An 18214-nucleotide genomic window follows, 5' to 3' on the forward strand; every position below is an offset into this window, starting at 1 on the left:
GTACACTAATCCTAGGATCTTGTCATTACTTCTACTTTCTTGTATACTAATCCTAGGAGCATTGTAAATAAATTTGATGAATTTGAAGAATTAGTTAAGTCATTAAATGTAGACATTTTAGGGATATTGGAGGCATGGTGTCATTCAGACATGAGGGATGCAGAATTTGAATGTGGGGGTAGAGCATGTACAAAAAGGAGGGAAAGGACAGATGTGGGGGGAAGGAGTTATGCTGTTAGTTAAGAAGCATATAAAATCTAAGGCAGTGCAACCGGATGACATGGGTATAGGCAATATTTAGTCAGCTTAGTGTGATATAAGCAATGGGAAAACAAGAATGAGAGTAGGAGTGTGTTATAGGCCTAATGACTGTGATGAGTACAATGAACTATACAGACAAATCGAGTGGGCAGGGACACCAGAATGTCATATAATGGAGGATTTTAACTGGAACTTGTGGGTTGGTCACTAGCATAGTAGCAAGACTTCTGTGGATTTATTGAATGACAGCTTTTCTATACCAGCTTGTTACAGATGATGATTTGGTTTTAAATGGTGCATTGGCAGCTGAGGCCATTACATGCCAAGTTAGGTATGTTAGAGAGGAAACAAGAGAAATCAATACTCTTGATCTGATTATCAGCAGACTCTTCATGCAATAAGCTTTTTAAACACTATTACAAAAGGAAGTGCAATTACAAAGCAGTATGTATGTACAGTATATGCAGCAATAAATTCTAATAACAGTATATTAGGGAGCAACTGGAAGTAACAGTTTACAAATAATTTACTTGTATTATTAATTGCATTAATTGAAAAATAAATAACATACCAGAGAGATTTCCAGAAATGGGAGTTTTTTTTTTTTTTTTCCCCTGTTTGACGAAAAGACTTCCAAATTTGAGTCACTGAATGATTTGTGCAATATTTATCTATTACAAATGTTGGTAAATGTCTAAGAGGTCTTGCAGAGCAATTAAAGTTGATATTTTTTAAGAGCTGAAAAAAATCAATGGAGCCAGAGATAATGTTATTCACAAGACTGAAGTTCAGTATAGTTCATTGATTTTTTAAAGGCAGCAAATGAAAATGGGTGCACTAGCATTGAGACTTATAGCAGATAAATCTGAGAAAGTTAACTACAGACCTTCCAAAAACATTAAGGTAACTGACTCAATAAGAAGAAATTTTGTATAGAGTAATCATAGGAGCAACTTTACTATTCTTTAAGCGCATGTTTAAATAAGCCTAATTTATGAGCAGTGAGGTTAGAGAGTAAGTGAAAATCATAAGCCTAGGTGAAAACTCAGGGGTGTTTTCACCTAGGCTTATGATTTTCTCCTATGAACCATGGCCTAACAAAATGTACTACCAATATGATGTTTGTGCATCTATCTGGAATGTGACATGGAGCCAAAGGAGATGTCTTTGCATGTGTTCAGTGCAAACAGTATGAGGAAATTAGGCACAAACAGAGTTCTGATGGGCAAATCTGAGTGCTTGAAGAAGAGGGTGGATGCTCTCGGAGCAATTAAAATTGGGACCAAAACTCTCAGCTGACAAACTCAATGTCAAAAACCACTCATGGAGATTGCCTCTGTGATGCATAAGACAACACAGTGGCAATCTCCAAGACAGAATGTGCTGGTCCCAAAGGAGATAGTAATTATTGGTGACTCCATTATCAGGGAAATATGTTGGGCAAAAAGGATAGGTGGAATAGGATCAGGATATGTCTGCCAGGGGAAAAAGTTGATGACTTTGCACAGAAGATATCATCTTTTAAGGGAACAAAAAGGTGATATTGTTGTACATGTTTATTATTAAGATATAATAAGATATTAAGAGTAGGAGATCTGAGGAGATTAACAAATACAGGACAACGTTGGGAAAAAGTTGAGGTAGGATTAAATTTGAAAGTGTCGGTAATCCTTCTTCACACTCAAATAGAAGGGAGTACATGCTGAGAACCTTGTCAATCAATTCAGCACTGGAGAGAATGTGCAAGGCTTGTGGGATAGAATTTTTCTCAGAGTGATCTGTGCTTTTTTAAGAGGAGAGTCTGTTTTTACAGGGATGGGATACACTTAAATAGGAGTGCAAGAATATTCACTGATGCAACCGAGGCAGTGCTAGGTGAGTCACAAAAGTGATAGCTTGGGGGTATACACAGACTAAGGAAATTCTAAGAGTGTAGTGGGAAAATCATGGAGGCAATGATCAAGGGTGGAATTCAGGATCATTTGGATAGAAATGGAATTCTGAAGAATACACAGCATGGCTTTGTATTTCATATTCATACAGAATTCAAAACAGTTGCACAACCAACAAGTAAACTCCAAACAATATTGAGGGTGAGGAAACCAACCTCAGTCTCTAACATGGAGCGAACCAATACAGTCTATAACATTGCTTGTGGGGAATGCAACTCCTTTTACATCGGTTCTACCCAAAATTATCTTTCGATGCATTTAAAACAACACCAAGCATCTGAGAGGGCAAAAAGGACAGGTGCATCTGAACTTTTCTTTCACGCCATCCAGGAGAACCATATTTTTCTTTTTAACGAGACTAAAGTAATTAATACACAAAATGAATACATAAAATTGTTAATAGCTGAAACACTTGAAATGAAACTAAACTATTTCTATAAATGTGCGGAGACCATACACTATTTCGGATTCATGACTCTTTACACGCATGTGTGAATAGTGTGATTCACATTGGTTAATGAAAATAATGGATATTGTTTAAATTATCACTTTACTTCTTGTGAGCACGGTTCATAACCGAAATACCTTGTCATGTATAAAGAAGTCTAGTCAAAAATATTTTAATATAGTTTGACAACTGTCTTCTGTTTCTAGTCTATCATTGCTGTTGGGTTTAGTTTGGGGTAGATTAATGTGCATCGAGTATATGCTTTGCTCTTCCTTGGTAGCAGTAAGTAGACAATGGGAATTAAAGACAAGATTAGTTTTATAAAAAACGCATCAATTTACAATCTTTTAATAAGGATATTTTCGTGTTATAAACTTAGATCTTTATTTTATTTTATATTATTAACCAGATCAGTTTGATGTGAGCATTGGGTGAAGAAATTTCCTACAAAAGGTATGATAATCTATCTTATATTTTAACAATACTACTGTAATAAGTACATACTAATTGATATTTTTGTTCATTAAATTTTTTTTTTTTTTGGTTGTAAAATTTGAAACAGCAAAAATGATAAGCAATTAATAACAAAGAACGCGGCATGCACAATTTGCAACAAACACGATACGGAGTAACGAGTTTCTGAAAATTTATTTATGTTTTTTATATGATTGAACATTTCATGGAAGGGGAAATACATTTCACCATAAAAACCCACAGAACTCCAGCTATCAGTACTACAGCAAATGCAATAAGATCGCTTACTACCCATTTATAATAGATTCCACTAACAGAAAAGCCCAATAAACCGAAATGTACAAATTGCTTTTATTGTTTTATGGTAGTGACCTCCAGAAATGTGCTTTAGAAAAATATCACGAAGGTGATAATGACTAGCGAGTCAACAGAGGGGATTCACAAAAAGGAATGGAAACGTTGAAAATTATATCTAACATAATAGTGGAGTTTTCCCAGCAGAAAAGTTCAAACATACTGTGTTATGCGAGGATTTCCAGAAATTCTCAAACAGTGTTAGAGCGAAACCTTTTTGTAGAAGTACCGTGCTGTGCGAGGATTTCCGCAATTTATCAATCATGATAGAGCGAAACCGTGTTGTAGAAGTACCGTGTTATACGGGAGTTACCTGTATTAACATACATGGCATATTATACTGCAATCACAGCATGGATTTGTCAAGGGAACAGTCTTGTATAATCACTCTGATAGGTTACTATGATGCAGTGACCAAGGAACTGGATGGAAAATAAATTCTGACATCATATACTTGTAAGTTTTATAATTTTGATACTGTTGCACATAAAAGACTGCTGTACAAACTGGAGCAATATGACATTCTGGGCAAGTTACTGCTATGCATAAAGGGATGGTTACGTAGAAGGAGACAGAGTGGTTATCAATGGGCACTGCTGTTGTTATTTGGTTTTTAGGAGCATTAGCAACTAAGGCCATATTGCTCCGGGTGGTCATTCCCTGACCTTCCGCATCGTCTGTATTTGGTGGTCACGGGCTCGAACCCCGGTCTAACCAAGAAGTGTGTGCGCTATGCACTGCTGCTCCTCCCCCACCTGGCTACAGAGGTGCCTATGGGCACTGCTCTTCATGGACTAATGTTATTAATGGAGTTTCCAGGGTTCAAGTGCTGGATCCATTGTTGTTTTCAATATTAATCAATGATACTGATGAACCAGTTGGCAGAAAAATTAGATTTCTTGTGGAAATATCTCACCACGTCTGAAAGTGATGTGGAAAGAAAAGCTTTATCTTTATCCTGCTGACCTTAACGGTGATGATTTTGGAAAAGAAATGCAACATTTGCCCTCAGTACATAAAGCAAATTTTGTAAATGCATAGTTAATGCCATTAGATCTGTTGAACTTGTTAACAGAGTACAGATTTGGTGACCTGTTTCCAAATGTTTGTGTTAGCTGTATACAAGTCTGGAGGCCTCATTTTTGGAAGGATGTAACATTGAGTATACAGAAATCATGGGATACCTACCTAGTAACGGGTAGGCCCACCATTCGCCGGATAAGGGCAGTCACATGGCGAGGCATTGAGTCCACTAGCTCACAAAAGTGTTCCACAATTCCGTCGCATTCTTGGGTAGAGGATCCAAAGCTCGAATGGACCTTTCCACAGCATCCTAAAAATGCTCTACAGGGCTCATATCCAGTGAACGGGGAGGCCAATCTGTTGTGGTAAAATCTGTGTGATGCTCTTTGAACCATGTTCTACTCACCACTGCTCTGTGGGGAGGGCATTATCCTGCTGATTGAGTCCACTGCCCTGTGGGTGCATGATGGATACGAAGGGATGCAAATGGTCTGTATAAGGATGGACACAACCTGGACTTGTCAGAGATGAGTCTAGACATACCAGAGGTCCTAACATGTGCCAGTTCAACATGCCCCAGACCATTAATGACCGTCCACCAGCCTGAACAGTTCCTTGTTGATATGATGGGTGTATAGCGTCGTGCGGTTTCTGCCAGATATGCACCTTCCTTGTCCACTCGAAATAACTGGAAACGGACTCATCGACTAGGAGACCCATCTCCAATCATACATGGTCCAGTGCCAATGTTCTTTTGCCCAGTTGAGGCTTAGAGTCCTGTGTTGTGGTGTTAGCAATGGAACTCTGGTGGGTTGGCAGCTCCCATAACCTACTGCAGCTAATGATTGCCTGTTGGTCTTGGTGAAGACGTTTCTGGCAGCTCCCTTGTTGAAGTCAGTGGTGATTTGTGTGACCGTTGCTCTCCAGTTGGCTGAAACCATGTGAGACAGACGTCAACAGCCACGTTCATCCACCATCTTTTCTCCACCAACAGCGCTGTCCACGATGAGATGTTATTACAGAAATTCCGTATTCCCGATACACTCTTGATACTGTCGAATGGGGATAGTGCAATTTCTGTATCACCTCTGTGATAGAGTGACCCATGAGTCAGGCACCCACTATCATCCCTCTTTCAAAGTCGGTTAACTCATGATCATGATGTTTATCCATACTGACATCGAATTACTTTCTATGGGAATGTAGTGTACCTATATACCTGCCACGAGGTGGGTTTGTCTACTAGCAAGAGGGGCAACTGCATCGCATTGCTCAGGAACCAGGTATCCCATGTATTCTGTCCTTTCAGTGTAGATCTGCTGGAATGGGTGCAGAGAAGGGCAACCAGATTGGTGAAAGGAACAAAAGGGTGCTCTTACCAAGAAAGGCTTCAGTTCTGCAAATTGCAACATCTTGAGACCAGGCACCTGCTGGGAGATAGATCGGATTGAGGTGTTTAAAGCCTTCAATGAATTGAGTAAGTTGAATGTTAATGGCATTCTTTCAACTGCTGAGACTGCACACATGAGGGGGCATAAATTCAAGTTGAGGAAGGATGGTTGCAGGATAGATGTGTGGAAGTTTGCTTTCAGCCAGAGGGTGGTTGATTGTTGGAACAGGCCTTCGCCTGCTGTTGGGGAAGTGGATGGGTTGAATAAATTCAAGAGAGAACTAGAGAAATTCTTGGATGGTATGAATGTGTGAAATGTTTCTTCTTTTCTTTTGATGCTTGCTTTTTTGCACCAGTTGCCATTACCACTAATACTACTATAACACATTAATTAGATTTCATAAAAGCGTCTATGGGAATGTAGGTTAAGTGGAAGAAGACAGAGGAGTTATCAACTGACACTGCTCTTCATGGACTAATATTATTAGTGGAGTTCCATAGAGCTTGGCACATTGTGATTTTCTGTATTTATTAATGATAATGGCAAAGGTAGATTAGGCTTATTATCTAAATTTGCAGATGAACGGGGGGGGGGGGGGGGGGGGGGGGGGGTGGTACTGGGATCGCGGAGGCGAACAGTCGGATTTTCAGCTGCTGAAAATAAGTAGTTTTGTTATTTTTACAGCATTCTTTGTTAATTAACATACTACATTGTGTTCTACAAAGGTATTAAATAGGCCTAGTAGCATTTGTTAGCATATTTTTAAAAATTTAACTAGTGATTTTTGTAAATTATGACTCACTGCTTGTACTGGTGTTGGCGCCAATATTGTTGAACTTGCCGCCATTGTATAGGTCGATACGAAATAGTGTAATGTATATCTTGTACTGATAGTGTAAGATACAACATAAATCTAGATATCACAATATGTAGTAATGTATTAGGAATCTGTTAGCTTAGTATAGTATTATCAATTAATCAATAAAATTTATTAATCTCATTAAATTTCATTGTTAATTAAACTGCATTTAAATGGAAATCATGACCCAGATTAGAGCTGCAAAGCAAAAATCACAGAGAAGCAGGAGTGCTGTGGCTCAGGGCAGAAACAAAGGGGACGATTCTCCAATGCATCAGTCTCAAGAAATGTGCGAAATGTGAAATGTTTGTCGACATTTTGGGAACAGGACATGATCTAGCCAAGGAGGATGTCTTTGTGTGTGCCAGGTGCCTAGAGCACAAATAAATTGGACGCCAACTCAGTGTTCTGATGGGTATCTATGAGAGTTTGAGGTGAGGGTAGATGCCCTTAAAGAAATTAATATGAGAGGTCCATCAAGCTCTCAGCTGCTCAACTCAATGCCAGAGTTCACTCCTGTGCAGCAGGCAACACAGAGGCAATATCCAAGGCAGAATGTGCTGGTTCCACAGGAACTAGTTATTGTTGGTGACTCTATTGTCAGGGAGACGGGGGGGGGGGGGAATATATTATGCAAAAAGGATAGGCAGAACAGGACCAGGGTATGTCTGCCAGGGGCAAAAGTTGATGACATTGTAGAGCAGATATCTTTTAAGGACACAAAAGGTGAAATTGTTGTACACGTTGGCACTAATGACCTTAAGAGTAAGAGATATGCAGATTTAATTAACAAGTATAGGTCAATGTTGAAAAAAAGTCGTGAGCTAGGTTTGAATTTGAAAGTGTCTGCAATTCTGCCCAGCCACGATAGGAGAGAGTATACGATGAGAGGTGTTGTTGTTTAAGAGCTATTGGCGCAAGAGCAGCTTAGGTTATAATGTGCCTAGCCTAGGTAGGAGAGTTTCGTATATCAGCATTTTTCACTTTTGTGGTTTAGAATAAAGCCAAGATTCTGCTTTATAATCATGTAGCTTCTCTATCAAGGAATGTAATCAAGGAATGTTAGTTTCTTATCCAAGAGAAGTCCTAAGAATCTTATGCTTGGTACTACTAGGATAATATGTCCGTCAAGTTTCAATTCAGGATCAGGGTGTAGGTTTCGTTTTCTACAGAGGTGTATACATGCAGTTTTTTGTGTGGAAATTCGGAAGCCATTTGTTTGAGCCCATTTGCTTATTTTGTTTATTGTTCCTTGTAGCTGCCATTCTATACTTTGCATATTCTGAGAGTGATAGGAAATGCTGTAATCATCAACGTATAAAGCTGCGTCAATGATTCTTGGAATGTGCTCGGTTATTGTATTTATTTTAATAGAAAAAAGGGTGGTGCTAAGCACAGACCCTGACGCACGCCTTCTTATTGGATGAAAACCTTTGAAAGGGGTTGTCTGCAGCCTTACTTGGAATGTGATGCATTGCAAGAAATTCTGAATATATTTAGGAAGATGTCCACGTAAACCAAGGAGGTATAGGTTTTGGAGAATTCTGTAACGCCTTGCTGTATTGTAAGCTTTTTCTATATCAAAACAGATCATGATGTGACGTTCCTTTCGGATGAAGGCATTTCGTACACTGTTTCTAATTTGATAATTAAATCTAGTGTTGAACGATTTTTTCTGAAAGTGATGGATCGAGAAGGTTATTTCTGTTTAAAAATCATGTTAAACGAGCATTGATAATTTTTTCCATAACTTTTCCCTAGGAAATTTGTTAAAGCAATTGGACGGTAGTTGCATGGTTAGAGAGATCTTTTCACCGTTTTGGGAAGCTAAAATTATTGCATGATGCCAAACTATCTGGAAACTGGCTTGTTGGAAGATTTTGTTATGCAGTTCAAGTAATGCCATTTGGAATTGGTGGTCAAGTTCCTTTATCATCATGTAGTGAATTTGGTCTGGTCCTACAGCACTTTGCTTTGTCTGCAATAGAGCTGTTTTTAATTCATGAAAAGTTAACGGAAGGTTGTACTGTCCAACATTTCTTGTGAAAAAATTCGGTTTGTGTTTTTCTATTCTTGCCTTGTCATATTTGAAAACTAGGAGTATATGATGTGGTTGCTGATGTTTTGGCAAAGGTTTCAGCTAGTGCATTGCTATTTCTGAAGGCTGTGCACTGATTTGTCCATTCCAGTTTAGGATTGGAGGTGGATTAATCTGGTATCTGCCATTCATTTTGCTGATTTTATTCCAGACAGTTTGAGATGGTGTGGAACTTGTTAAAGTGGATGCAAATTTTATCCAGGATGCTTTCCTACTGGCTCTTCTAACATATCTGGCTTGCGCTCGTGCCTTTTTTGATTAATACGAGGTTCTCTGTAGTGGGGCATCTTCGGAAATGATTCCAGGTATTATTTCTCTCTCTTTTAGCGTGTAAACATTCTTCATTCCACCATGATTTTGGATGTGTTAGAAGGTGTGATGACGTTTTTGGAATAGTCTGCTCAGCAGCTTGGATTAGTTTATTTGTTACATATTGTACTGCTGCATCTAACAGTTTTTGCTTGATAATATCTGACATGTGGTTCCTAATATAATGGTAATGATTATCGGAAAGTGATCGCTGCTGAGAGGATCTCAGTGTACAGACCAATCAAGTATTCGAAATAATGTTGGAGAGCATATTGATAGGTCGATAGTTGTGCTCTTTCTCAATGCAAGAAAGCAAGTGTATGAGCTTATGCAAAATCAGCCAAAAAAAAAAAAAAATCACACCATTCCCTCCAATTGCCTGTCCAGTTCCTCCTTAAATTTATTTAACCCATCAACTTCCACGACATATGGAAGTTTATTCCAGCAATTAACTACCTGCTGGCTAAAGGCAAATTTCTGCACATCTATTCTACATCTCTCTTTTCTTAATTTGAATTTATGCCCCCTTAGGTTCGTAATCTGAACAAGTGGAAGAATCCCATCAGAATTCAGCGTGCTCAACCCATTCAAGGCCTTATACACCTCAATCAGATCACCGCGCAGGTGCCTAGTCTCCAGCCACTGCAATTTGCAGAACGTAAGCTTCTCTTGGTAAGAGGATCCCTTCATTCCCCTCACCAATCTTGTTGCCCTTCTCTGTACATGCTCAAGCAAATCGACATCCTTCCTGAAATGAGGCCTCCAGACCTGTACGCAGTACTCAAGGCATGGCCTGACCATTGCCTTATACAGAGGGACCATCACCTCCTTTTCCCTGCTAGCAAAATTCCTATATATCATTGACAAAACCCCATGACCTGCCCTGGCAGCCTGACTGCATTGCTCAGAAAACATCATATCTGAATGCACAATTACTCCCAGGTCTTTTTCATTTTCTACCACCTTAAGTGTAGTACCACACAGTTGGGATGTTTCTCTGGAGTTACTTTTACCCATATGCAGTACTTTGCATTTGTCAAGGTTAAACTTCAGTTGCCACTTCTTAGCCCATCTGCCCAAATTATCTAGATCCTTGCAGTAGCACACTGCCATTACTGTCATTAACAACCCTGCCAACCTTTGTATCATCTGCAAACTTCGACACTAAGCCTGATATACTTTCATCAATATCATTGATAAATATACAAAACAACAGTGGACCCAAAACCGAACCCTGTGGGACTCCACGAAGCCCCACAATTAGTCCAAGAAGAGCAGCACCCATTAATTACCACCCTCTGTCTTCTCCCACTCAACCATCCTTTTATCCATTGTAGCAACTTACCCTTAATACCATTCTGCTCCAATTTGTACAATATTCTTCCATGCGCAACAGTGTCAAAAGCTTTCCTGAAATCGAAATATATGATATCAAAATTATTTTTTGCATCCAGTTCCTTTTGTGGCGAGGAACTGGATGCAAAAAATGTAACCACATTATAATATCCTATCAAATTTGTCAGACAAGACTTTCCCTTAACAAACCCATGCTGTGTCTGAATTATTGCTCCAGCCTTGTCTAGATGATCCTGCAATGCATCTTTAACCAGTGACTCCATTATTTTACCTGGAACATAAGTTAAACTAAATGGTCTGTAATTACTCATGTCACCCTTCGATTCTCCTTTGTGAATTGGGGATACATTTGCACATCTCCAGTCCGTGGGGACCTCCCCGGAGTCCAAGGATACTCTCATAATTCTGGCTAAGGGTTTGCTTAGTTGCTTTACCGCCTCCTTTAATATATAGCTGGATAGATCCCATCCACACCAGGTGCCTTTCTTATGTTTAACTTCAACAATTTCTCCTCCACTTTGCTCTCAGTTATTACAAAATCATTAAGCACCCTGCTACAATTTGATAACCTTCTGCCATTTTCAAACCTTAATAACTCCTGATGTGTGAATGTAAATGCAAAATACTCATTCAGTTTGTTTGATATCTGAGCAGGATCAAAAACAGCTGAAACATCGATATCCAGTGGACCAATGAGATTCATCCCCTTCCTTTTAGAGTTTATGTAAGTAAAGAAATCCTTGCTGTTTTTCTTAGCATCTTTTGCCAAAGATTTCTCATAATCTGCCTTTGCCTGCCTAACCTCCTTTATGACCTGATTACAAATGTGTATGTATGTGTGCCCTTATTCAACAGGGTTAAGTCATTCTGTTCTATCCATTTTTCAATCTGTTTTCATCTCCGGTCTATGGCTGTGTCCATTGAGGTCTCCCAGTATACAGAAGGGTGGAGGTAACTGAGTTAGTATATCTTCTAAGTCTTGTTGTTGTAATTCTTGGTTTGGGGGAATGTAAATTGTTATAATGGTTATGAGAGATTTAATGGCTGTACATACTGCAACTGCCTCAAGGGTTGTGTTTAGGGGAAGAAATTGGGAAGGAATGTGTGAATTTCCCAAAATTGCCACACCACCATGGGTCGTGCCACCTGTTACTCTGTATTTACGGTATGTGATATAGTTCTTTACTGTGGGAGAGTCTTGAGTTCTGAGATATGTTTCTTGCAGGCAAAGACACAGCGGGGTATGCTGTGCAATCAGATCATATATATCATGTATATTAGTGTGGAAACCTCTGCAGTTCCATTGCATTATAGTCCCCATTATTTGGTTTTGGAGAATGTGTCAGACTGTTTCTTAGATGTTTAAGCCTTTCCTTTGGAAAATATAATTTACCGGTATCCATATCTTCTTCCACAAAAATCTCTAGTACTGATTCCTCTGCTTGATAGGTCACTTCTGTATCCATTTGTTCTGTTGGCTTCTGGCTATGTTTTTATGTTTTTCTGGCTATGTTTCTGGCTATGATATGTTTTTCTGTGGCCTTCGCTTCTGAGTGTTTTGGATTGGGAGGTACAGATAGTGGTGTGTTTGTGACTTTCTCTTTTTGTTTTGGCTGGGATGTGATAAGTAGAGCTCCTGCCCAGTCTGAAATAGACTTCTTTGGAGGAATCGTGAAATCTGTTTGGGTATGTACACCGATTCTTTATGATTTGTGCATAGGAAGGTCTGTTTAATATAGTCGGGAGTACAGTTCTCTTAGCTTCTTGGTATGTGACGGAGTGTTCTTCTTTATATCGTTGAATCTGCTTTTCTCTTTTCCAATATTCACAGTTCTTACAATAGGCAGAATGGTTCCCCCTTATAGTTTGGACACTTTGGTTGTTAGGCTGGACAGTTCTGATTGGTGTGATCTTGAGATCCACAGTTGGAACAGACAGCAACTCCATGGCATGCCATTTGTGAATAACCATACTTTTGGCATTTAAAGCAGCGGAGAGGATTTGAAACATATGATCCGATGTTACAATTTAGATATCCGGCCTTCACTGATGTAGGTAGATTGGGGGTGTTAAAGGTCAGTATCAGATTTCTGGTTGGAGTAAGTATACTATCTCTAGTAACTTTAATCCTTCTCACAGCTATGACACCTTGATCTTCCAACTCATTTTTCTTCTGAGACACTAATAAGGTCCCATTCAGAAATTACTCCTTTTGATGTATTTAGGCTATTATGGGAAGAGACCGCTACTGGGATCCCACCAAAAGTTCTCATCTGAAGCAGTCTTTCTGCATGTTTTGCATTGGCTGTCTCGACTAAAATGTCGCTTGACATTTTTTTGTGTTACAGCCACACTTTCTGGACATTTTTGGATGACAAATGGCGACAGTTTTCCCAATGGCTGTTCTGATGTTGAATGAAGGACTAGAAAAGTGGGTGCATGAAGCGTGTCATGGCCTTTTTTTTTTTGCCTTTTGGTTACATTCATCTCATTATCCTCATTTTTCCGACTCAAAGGAGTCGGATCTTTGGGATATGTGGTTGTGATATTTGGATCATTCATGTTTTCTCCTTTTAGCCCTGAGAGTGACAGCTTTTCCTCCCAGGTTTTCAGCCCCATCATGGGAAGACAGGAACGGTGCCACCTTAGTGACCAAGGGGAAGTTGATTAGTAGTTAGTAGAACTAAAAATATATAAAAGAAAGGTATTTTTCCTTTCTTAGGATCCTTTGTGCTGATACCTTTCAGCAACTGTATACAGTTGGTCGCCGACTTACGACCGACTTCCGTTCTGACTGACAGGTCGTAAGTCGATCTGGTCGTATGTCGGCCATATATTTATTAACAGTATTTTTTAACCTTTCTAATCTTTTTATCATCTTTATGATTTATTTTTATAATCTTTTATTTTTCATTTTAAATACAGTAATGATTTTATCTTTTACTTAGCGATACTGAATATACCTTCGTTTCTACGCCTAGGCTATCTCTCTCTCTCTCTCTATGAGGTTAAATTCAAACGTTCTCTACATTTTAATTGGTTTATTATTCATACTGTTTATAAAAAAACAAAACTACAATCTATAATTATATTGTACATAATGTACTGTAAACACAAAAAATACAATCTAAAATTAATGTAAAAATTAATACAAATGAAATTTACAAAATCAATTTTCAATCTTTGCTTGTGCTGGGTTGTGCATCGTCAGGGCCCTGTTCTTGGGTTGAGGTAGGAGATGTTTATTTATAGAGACATTATGCAAAGAAAATCTTTTTTTAAAAACGCTTAAACCACCCAGTACTAGCCTGAAAATCTTCTGTGTAATCGTCTCCGGTGCGTGATTTTAAACTGAAACAAACTTCTAGCCTTTGCTTGCACTGTGTGAAGGCTCATGGGTGTATTTTTTTGTATTAAATCTTCCATCCACATAAACAACAATTTCTCCATTTCATGGATGGGTTCCTGTCGTTGTTTGGTTAAAATTGTAGATTTAATAAGTGCAGAACCTTTCACAGCTTCCCGAATTCTTTCTTTGTCCTTAAGTATCGTCAATACCGTGGAATGTGATAACTTCAAGTCACATGCTATCGTATTCACTTTCTTTCCGCCTTCATACTGCTGGATAATTTTCATTTTACACTCTAAATCAATAGTTTTCCTTGACTTTTTAGCTGGCGTATATGTAGATGAAGTCATTTTCCTTTTACTAAACATTTTATGCGTATTTCAGTAGAATTTTAATTAATACACCACAAGCAACAGATACTTGAAAGCGACTGGGTGCATGTGAGAGAGAGTGACTGGGTGTATGTGCCTGGTGCTGTCTTCAGGCCTCCCGTCATCGATGTGCCTCCTCACCTGGGTTGTGGGTGTCACCAGTAGTAATTTCCTGATTTATTATTAATTAATTAATTTATTATTATTTTTTTTTGTGGTCGTAAGTGCGGCCGGTCGTAAGTCGCATAGGTCGTAAGTCGACGACCAAGTGTATATACAATAGAGAATTTGCTTTAAACTCTATAAATGTGTATCACTCTCACTTTAGAAATTGCTTTATAATCGCAGAGAAATTGCCTGATCAATAGATAAGCTTGGCACTCGGGGCCACGATGAGAGCCTTCAATTTAAATTCGGCCGTGGAGAGATTGTGCAAGGGTCATGGGGTAGAATTTTTTTCAGTGTAGTCTGTGCTTGTTAACCGGAGAGACGGCTTCTACAGGGATGGGGTACACTTAAATAGAAAGGGTGCAAGAATATTTGCTGATGTTATCGAGGCACTGTTAGGTGGGCTGGAAAACTGCTAGCTTGGGGAAGATACATAGATTAAAGATTAACAGTGGCTGCAGGCAGAGGCAAAAGTGATTCTTGCACTGCTTTATTGGAATGAGCAGCAGCCTGGAAAGCATGTTGCTGGGGGTTTCCAGGACTGCTGGGAGTCATAGTGAAACAAGTAAATACATGGGCAGTGTTAGGGTGACTAAGAGTAGGAACAGGTGCACGTATACTTGCATGTACACCAATGCTAAAAGTATAGTTAATAAATTTGATGAGTTTGAAGTGCTGGTCAAGACATCAAAGGTGGATACTGTTGGGATATCAGAGATGTGGTGTCACACAGATATAAGCAGTGCAGAATTGAAATTTGGAGAGTGCGTGTACAGAAAGGATAGACAGGACAGGAAGGGAGGAGGGGTTATGCTGTTAGTTAAGAAACACAAACTCTAAGGAAGTGCATCCAATTGACATTGGTGGACAATGCAATGTTGAGTCAGTGTAGTATGACATAAGCGATGGGAAAGGAAAAATGAGTAGGTGTGTGTGTTATAGACCAAATGAATCTGATAAGTACAATGAGCAATTGTGCAGAGAAATAGAGAGGACCAGTAAATCAGAACATCTTGTAGTGGGGGATTTTAACTTTCCAGATATTGACTGGAACTTGTAGATTGGTCATTTGCACAGTAGCAAGACTTGTGGATTTATTGGATGACTGTTTCTACAGCAACACATATTCGAGAGGCAACTGCAGGGAGTAATACTCTTGATTTGATTATCAGCAGTGATTTTTTATGCAATAAGAATTTGCAGATAAAGGAACCACTGGGTGACAGTGATCACAGTGTACTGATGTGGGATTTACTTAAAGATGTAACTGCCATCAAGGGCAAAGGGAAGGGCTTTTGCTTTCCTAAAGGTGACTACAGTGGTCTCAGACAGTTTTTAAATTCTATATAGTGGGATCAACTCATGATGTTACCAACAGTGAATTCTAAATGGGAAGCTTTCAGGAACTTAATCGTGGAGGCTACTAGGCATTTCCCACCAACTAAGAAATACTGTTCAAGGTTTAGGCCTAAATGGATGTCAGATGAATTAATGAGTCTCGTGACAGAGAAGAAAAATGCATAGAATGCATACAAATTATCAGACGACACAGAAGCCCATGGCAGATATAAGCTAGTCTGTAATCAAGTCACAAAGGAGGTTCAGCAGGAGAAGGCAGATTACGAGAAATCTTTAGCAAAGGATGCAAAGAAAAAAAGCAAAGAGTTCTTTACTTATATAAACTCTAGAAGGAAAGGGATGAATCAGATTGGTTCACTTAACATAGATGGTTGTTGTTGTTATTTGGTTTTTAGGAGCATTAGCAACCAAGGCCATATTGCTCCAGGGATATGCGGTGGTTATTCCCTGACCTTTCAGCATCCTCTGTATTTGGTGGTCATGGGCTCGAAAACTGCTGCTCCTGCCCAGCTGGCTACCGAGGCGCCTTAACATAGATGGTTTGACTATTGATGATACTGCTCAGGCAACTGATAAATGAGTATTTTGCATCTACATTAACACCCGAGGAGTTATTCAAGGAGAGGAATGCCAGAAGCTTATCAAACTCAAACAGGGAGCCAAGTGATTTTATAATAACTGAGAGCAAAGTGGAGGAGAAATTATTCAAGTTAAATATAAGGAAGGAATCTGGGGTGGGTGGTGGGATCTAACCAGTTATATTAAAGGAGGTAGCAAAAGAAGTAATCAAACACTTAGGCATAATTATGAGATCTTCCTTAGACCCAGGAGGTGTGCAAATGTGTCCCAAATTCACAAAGTTGGTTCAAAAGGTGACACAAGTAACTACAGACCTCTTAGTTTAACTTATGTTCCAGAGAGTCACTGGTTAAAGAAGCATTGCCAGATCATCTAGACAAGACACAGTATGGGTTTGTTAAAGGGAGATCTTGTCTAACCAATTTGATTGGACACTATGATGTTTTCACAAAGGAACTGGATGAAAAAAATAATTTTGATATCATATACTTGGATTTCAAGAAAGCCTTTGATACTGTTGCACACAGAAGACTGCTGTACAAATTGGAGCAGTATGGCATTAAGGGCAAGTTGCTACAATGGATAAAGGAATGGTTGAGAGGGAGAAGAGAGAGAGTGGTAATCAATAAACACTGCTCTACATGGTCTAATGTTATTGGAGTGTTAAGTGGAGTTCCTCAAGGATTGGTGCTGGGCCCATTCTTGTTTCGTGTATTCATCAATGATATTTATGAGGGTATATATCAGGCTTAATGTCCAAGTTTGCAGATGATACAAAGGTTGGTAGGGTTGTTAATGACAGTAGGTAGGGTTGTTATCTAGATCCAGTTACAGTATACTACTGTAACTGGATCTAGATAAGTTGGGAAAATGGGCTGAGAAATGGCAACTGAAGTTTAACATTAACAAATGCGACTTACTGCACATGGGTAGCGATAACCCAAGAGAAACATACCAACTGTGTGGTACTACTCTCAGGGAGGTGGAGAGTGAAAAACATCTGGGGGTAATTGTGCAGTCAGATATGAAGTTCACTGAGCAGTGCAGATGGGCTGTTAGAGCAGGTCATGGAGTCTTGTCAATGATATATAGGAATTTTGCTAGCAGGGACAAGGAGGTGATTATCCCATTGTACAAGGCAATGTTCAGGTCACACCTTGAATCCTGGGTACAAATCTGGAAGCCTCATTTTAGGAAGGATGTAGAGTTGCTATAATGAGTTTAAAGAAGGGCAACAAGATTGTTGAGGAGAACAAAGGGGTGCACTTACCAAGATAGGATCTTCAAAAAGGCCTCTAAGGTTGGGAGAATGATTCATATCACAAATTTCAACAAGTACACTAACTGTTTAACTATAATAGTTTAATACTGAAAATTATAAAATGTACCAGACGATACAGTACTGTAAAATAATATTTACAAAAACTGACTTACAAAATAAAATGTATGATGAAATTTTAAAATGCTATAAAATATAATAAAGGTTAAAAGCGATAAAACAATGATTGTAGCTTTCGGGGACATCCGCCTCCTTTCTCAACAACAATGATGTTTAGGCAACACATCCTTAAATAACAGGTTCATGGCACACATGGCTGGCCAGGCGCATGCTCAGTATTTCTTCCACGTGAACCAGAACCGGAAGTGGCTCGGGAGTGTGGAAATGCAAAGCGCTCATCTTTTGCAAGGACCACAGCCTCCAGAAGGGGGTGGAGCTGAACACCCCTGTCCCTATTCATACTATTGTTTTCGGATGAGCCAATCCACAAACTCTCCAGCCACTTACGGTCCCAGAACCTTAAATAACTTGCATAAGTGTGCCTGGTCAAGGATGACAGCATTCACTGGGGAGAGCTGGTGTTG

At 39.2% G+C, this 18214-nt stretch overlaps 1 protein-coding gene across 2 annotated transcripts in view; it reads right to left on the bottom strand.

The window, feature by feature from the left end:
* Git (ARF GTPase-activating protein GIT1) overlaps positions 1 to 18214 on the bottom strand; it is a 421403-nt gene that overhangs the window by 881 nt on the left and 402308 nt on the right. The window lies entirely within an intron of this gene.

Source organism: Mastigoproctus giganteus, chromosome 2, assembly GCF_048544385.1.
Source record: "Mastigoproctus giganteus isolate SK-2022 chromosome 2, ASM4854438v1, whole genome shotgun sequence".
NCBI lineage: Eukaryota > Metazoa > Arthropoda > Arachnida > Uropygi > Thelyphonidae > Mastigoproctus > Mastigoproctus giganteus.